We start from the raw sequence: 5,679 nt of genomic DNA, 5'->3' as shown, positions 1-5,679 counted from the left end.
GAAAGGCTGAGAGAGTTGGGGTTGTTCAGCCTAGAGAAGAGAAGTCTTCGGGGAGACCTTATTGTGGTCTTTCAATACTTAAAGGGGGCCTGTAAGAAAGATGGGGACAGACTTTTTAGCAGGGCCTGTAGCAATAGGACAAGGGGTAATGGTTTTAAACTAAAAGAGGGGTAGACTTAGACTAGATATAAGGAAGAAATTTTTTACACTGAGGGTGGTGAGACACTGGCACAGGTTGCCCACAGAGGTGGTGGATGCCCCATCCCTGGAAACATTCAAGGTCAGGTTGGACGGGGCTCTGAGCAACCTGCTCTAGTTGAAGATGTCCCTGCTCATTGCAGGGGGGGTTGGACTGGGTGACCTTTAGAGGTCCCTTCCAACCCAAACTATTCTATGATATCATGCTTCAAAAGCTAAGAATAGTCACCTACACAAATCACACCAGAACTGGTGCTAAGTGGTCCTCCTCAGCCTTGCTTGACAGAGAGCAAGCGGCTGCCGAGACCCCACAGGGTCCCGCAGACTAGCTGAGGCTCTGCTGCCGCTTTCCCTGCTGTAAACTGGCCTGCAGGAAGCTGGTAGATAGATGGGCTTGCAACTCGTTTAAAAAAGACTCTGAAGTCATGCCAGGTCAGCAGCAAAGCCTGGTTCCAGAGAGGTTCAGCCTCTGTCCTGGCAGGACAGTACATGAGGAAGCAAAGCCTCTGTCTGGAGGGCTTCAATCTCGGTTGATCAGAAGCAGCACGAGCTCACACAGAAAACCCCTGTATAAACAGATCCTGAACTCCCTTGCGCACCTCTCACCGCCGCCCTGCGCAGTGCCAACAGGAGCACTTCGGCAAGGCTGTGACCGAGAGACTGACCCATGAAAAACAGAAACTAATCCATCCTCAGCCATTCTAGTCCCACCCTCGGCTGGTAGTTTACCAAAGTTCAAAAGCCTGCTCTCAGCTGGCCTGGGAAAGGAGTTAAACACCAAAAAATGTACTAAGTTTTTAGCAGACGCTGCACCCCATGTCCTCCAAGGAAGCCAGAGGAACGCTTGTCTCACCTGCTGCATTCTCCTTTCCTGGAGCCACCCTGCTAGACCCAAGGCGATCAAAGTTTCTTCTCTACTTTGCACAGCAATTGAGGAACAATCACTGAGGGCTTTTCAAACTGCTTTGCCTTACCGGTGGCTGCACTTCTCTGAAAAGGTATAACCACTCCTATCACATCATGGGATTTTTCCAGATTAAAGTCATAGGAAACCTGAGCCCATAATCATTACCGAAAATGCACAAAGTATCACTTCCATCCCCTGCTCCCCCCCAACATCCTCCAAAGCTTTGAAACTTCATGACACGTTCTTGCTTGCCCTCTGGGTGCAATTAGACCATTTTAAAGATCCATCTGAAATGCATCAGCTCCTTCACAAAAAAAAAAAATCCAGTAAATTTCGGTCACCTGCTCTTTTTTCCATACAGTTTCCTTAGACTTTGCCACTGAGAACAAGCAGGAGAGCACAACGCAAGACAGCTACGCTCACTGCCAGGGAGTGTTAACCAGCAACTGAGAAAGGGAGAAAACTGTAGTGCTTTACAGGTAGCATGTCAGCTGGGCAAAATACAAACTAGTGATGTCCTGCCCCTCGATAAACAAGCATTGAATCCTTGATTTCTGAAGAAATCAGTGGATGTGGACACTTCCACCGTGGCAAATCTACTGACAACTTTCAGAGAGAAGCGCCGTTCAGTGTCCCACAACCACCCAACGCCACGCTAGGAAAGCTGGATTTAAATTACTCCCCCAGCGCACCATTAGCAGGTGTACTGTAGCCGCAGTGACTCAGGATGCAAGGGAGAGGCAGTGAGAGATACTGCCTCTTCTCACAAACTTGGCTTCTTTGCTGACAACTTCACCTGGAGAATATCGAGGATTTCCCATTTCTGAAACCACCAGAAGCAACCTCAGAAAACACTTGCTGGGTGGCTGCACAGTCAAGCGTTACACGCCCTTGCAAAGGTCACTGAAGGATCACAAAATCAGCATAATACAGCTCCGGCTAGTTGGACAGGCGACAGGTACCCACTTCTAAACTGACGTTGGATTTCAGATACCTCCTGCTTCTTCACTAAGATCTAGACATGGGCATGAAAACAGTTCCTCCCTCACTACTGGCCGTGACTGCTAAAGCACAGCAGCCTCCGGAGAACACTGCCGACACAGCCCTGACACCCAGCACCCAGGGCAAACACTTTACCTTGGAGGAAACTCACCGTCGGCCGTCCAAGCTGTCATGGAGCAGCAAAGCCCGGCAAGACGCCACCATGACCAAGTTCCTAAGCTGTGGGCAGGCTTTTCCTCTGTCTAAATGTCTCTTCCGCTATCTGTGTGCGTGTATGTGTGTATCGCTCTCAAGTGATGTAAACAGAAAGGCATGCAGAGCAGTGGGCGATATGTAAATTCAGCTGGAAAATCCCACAGCTCAGCCAATCTCCACGCTGCCTCGCAGCTTTGCCCTGGCTGCTCTGAGACTGAAGAGGTTTAGTCTAGTGCAGAAAAAATAACCACTCTCTTAGCACACACAGATTTGTGCCTCTGATCAGAGAAGTCTCCAGGGACAGGACTGTCCCTCGCTCACTTTAAAGGGAGTTTGAGTTTCTCACCCTCGTTAGATAGTTCCTAAACTGCTCATAACATTGAATATCAAGCAGCCTAACAAACAGCAACACAGTCTTTGCTTGTAGAGACAATCCAGGGAAGTCCAGTTAACTAAGAATTGCCACAAAAAGGCAGAGCTTTCCTGGGCCAGTGAGCAGGGCTCGCCTGAAAGATAGGTACCGACAGCAGGGGGCTTCTGCTGGGACACCCACCCCACGCAGGAGAACAACGTGCTCCCACGGCTGAGGCTCTCCCAGGAGCAGGCACTGCACAGAGAGCTCTCACCCCACTCCAGCACCCGATACACCTCCTGCAGTTTTTACACCTCATTAAAAGCAGCAAGGTAACCCTGATGAAGCTCCGAACTCAGGCTGCGCTAAAGGCAGAGCAGGAGCAGTCTGTAAATGGGTACGTTGGGGTGCCCTGGACTCCCGGGGGAGTTGCTGAGCTTGAAAGAAGGTGCTTACGTACCCCTGTAAGCAACCACCCGGTACGTTGGGGTGCCCTGGACTCCCGGGGAGTTGCTGAGCTTGAAAGAAGGGCAACGTACCCCTGTAAGCAACCACCTGCCTCCTCCCTTGCCCCAGGCAGCCGCTACCTCCCCCAACCCAACCCATGGGCAAGGGGACGTGCCAGTATGTGCCTCATCATCCCCACAGCAAAGGAGTACAGCCAGGGAAGGGAAGACAAGGGGCATAAAAATCAGGAGGGAAGAGTTCTGACAGACGGAACTTGTCCACGTAATCTGAGTATTTAGTTAGTGAAACCAGGAAGGATTTTCTCACAAATGCCTTTCTCCTGGCACAGCTGGGCTTGGCTGAGACAACCTGAGAGGCAGGTACGATCACGCTTCAGAAAGTGCCACAGTCATGGCTAACGGGGGCTAGGAAGGTCCCGCGAAACAGCCAAACACTCAGCCCGTGAGGTGCCTAACTGCTGAATGCCAGCTGAAGTCAACTGAAGCTGCAAAACGCTCGGCACTGCTCAGGACCAACCCTGGCTGACATGCAGCCACTTCATGGCAGGGTGGAGCAGGCACCAGCGCCATCACACGGTGCTCAGCAACATCCCAGAGCCCGCGGGCCACCCTGCAGCTCCAGCAGCAGGGTTGTGTTTGCGGAGCCCCAGGAAGGGAACGGTTGACCGCAGAAGGGTTTCAGTCAGGGGACACAAACTCACCTGTGGTGCTTCACAAGTGGCTTAAGGTCACTTAAGGCTGCGCTGCCACAGGAACGGGCAGCTGTGGGCCCAGTCCCACCGCTCTCACGCTGCAGAGTGGCTGGTATCACCATGTGATCCCTCGGGTCAGGGAACCCAACTGCCTGAAAACTATGGATTTGGGTTTTTTTCCTTGGGTTCAATCAACATCGTGAAAATTCATGTTTGGGTGTTATCAGAGAAGCTACCTGCATTCCCTGACTGAATGTTCTGGTCACTCCAGTTTGGCTTAGGTTTCCCACTGCCACCTGGTAAAATTTAACCTCCCTCATCGGGAAACATTCCTTTCTGCAGGGCAGTTTCACCCACAAGCAATCTGCTGCTGCACGCTGCAGCAAACCAAACCGCAAAGCTGGAGCTTTCTGTATTGTCGTGGCTGGATTTACCCTGGCCTTTCTTAGCCTCACTTCAGACCAGCAGTGCCCAGGGTTGTGGACCCCAGGACTTGGAGGGGGACCCAGCAGACCACGGACAATTCCCTGCTCCTACGGTTTCCTGCATGACGGCTTAGGAAATCCCAAAGCTCTTCGATCTTCTGCTCCCTAGGTGTGCAGTGAGGGCAGCACTGTCTGTTCTCTCGCCCCTCGTCAATGGTGATGGCCGGCTCTTTGGACTTGTGGTTACTAGACATCTGCACAGTACTTGACACAATGCAGCTCCAGCTTTTGGTGGTGCACCGGCTTATCTTCACCGCCACGCACTTTCTGCGAACCACCTCCCCTCCTCGCACAGCTCCCAGGGAGCCGCGTAAAGGCTGTCACGGAAGCGGTTGACTTTCTCGCGCCACCTTCCCTCAGCAAGGGCTTTCTGGAACCGTCCTTCACTCACACAGACCACCCCCTGCAAACCCAACAAATGTCGTTGTGGCTGCAAGCAAGAGTCACTGACAAACGCTCAAAGCCAAAACGCAACAGCTATTTAATGGCAACACCGACTGCTTAAGACAGACTGAAAAGAATACAGCACTGGGGTAAAAAAGGAGGCAAAATTAGAAAGTGCTGGGATTGAAACAAAGCGTTTGGCAACATTGTCAAGATTGAACAAATAACTGCTAGGCCAGAGTTCTTCACAACACACCTACCCCCCAGGGGGTACCATAGGCTGCACCTGGCTCGCTACGTACATACCAAACATGACTAAATTAAGTACTAGCCTTCTCCTCACACTCATTGGCCCCCAGCAGAGCCTGTCTGAGCCGTTGTCTTTGATACCAACAGAGCTCAAAAGCAAGCTGAACTGAAAGAAAGTCCTCGCTTCTGGCTTTCACGCAACACAACAGGATCGTCAGGTCACAGTCACGGATCAAACTGGAGAAAAGCGTTTGACAGCAAGTCTGTCAGAGGAACAGCAGCCGTGAGCTGGCAGTAGAATAAGGCAGAACTAAACAGCGTGCTTGAAACGAAAGGACGATAGCGCAATTTCGCTGCCCGCTCTGAGAAGAGATGTGTAATTGTCTTGGGGCAGTTACGGAGATCTACCACCAAATATCCTACATTGCGTAAGTTGTGAAACCAAAGCACAAGGAAACGAGGTTACTGGGAAATGAAGAGAGAACCATCAGCAACACGTGCCACAAGTCGGACAAGTAATGGAGCAGAGAAAGACAAAGCTAAGCACGCCCCGCGATGAGATACGTCGAACAGCAAAGGGACGGCGGCCGGGGTGAAGAACGCAAGGGATGGACAGGGTTCACCGAGGACCCGACACCACGGGAGGTGATACACGAGCTCCTCTGTGCACCTGAAAAATCACGCTGGCACCTGCACGGAGTTTAAGGAGCAACAAACAAACCCCCCCAGGGGAAGGGAACGGGGCGGC

At 51.7% G+C, this 5,679-nt stretch overlaps 1 protein-coding gene across 2 annotated transcripts in view; it reads right to left on the bottom strand.

Annotated features, from left to right (window-relative positions):
- The window catches only part of TRAF7 (TNF receptor associated factor 7), a 48,049-nt gene extending 45,666 nt beyond the window's left edge, over positions 1-2,383 (bottom strand). For both annotated transcript variants that reach the window (XM_009286491.2, XM_009286492.2), the window contains exon 1: positions 2,259-2,383. The gene's annotated coding sequence lies outside the window, so the exon portion shown is untranslated. The remainder of the gene's footprint in view (positions 1-2,258) is intronic.
- Positions 2,384-5,679: the final 3,296 nt, after the last annotated feature.

Source organism: Aptenodytes forsteri, unplaced genomic scaffold (genome assembly GCF_000699145.1).
Source record: "Aptenodytes forsteri isolate BGI_AS27 unplaced genomic scaffold, ASM69914v1 Scaffold55, whole genome shotgun sequence".
Taxonomy (NCBI): domain Eukaryota; kingdom Metazoa; phylum Chordata; class Aves; order Sphenisciformes; family Spheniscidae; genus Aptenodytes; species Aptenodytes forsteri.
The sequence above is the reverse complement of the archived record's forward strand: the minus strand, read 5'-3'. Positions and strand labels throughout refer to the sequence as shown.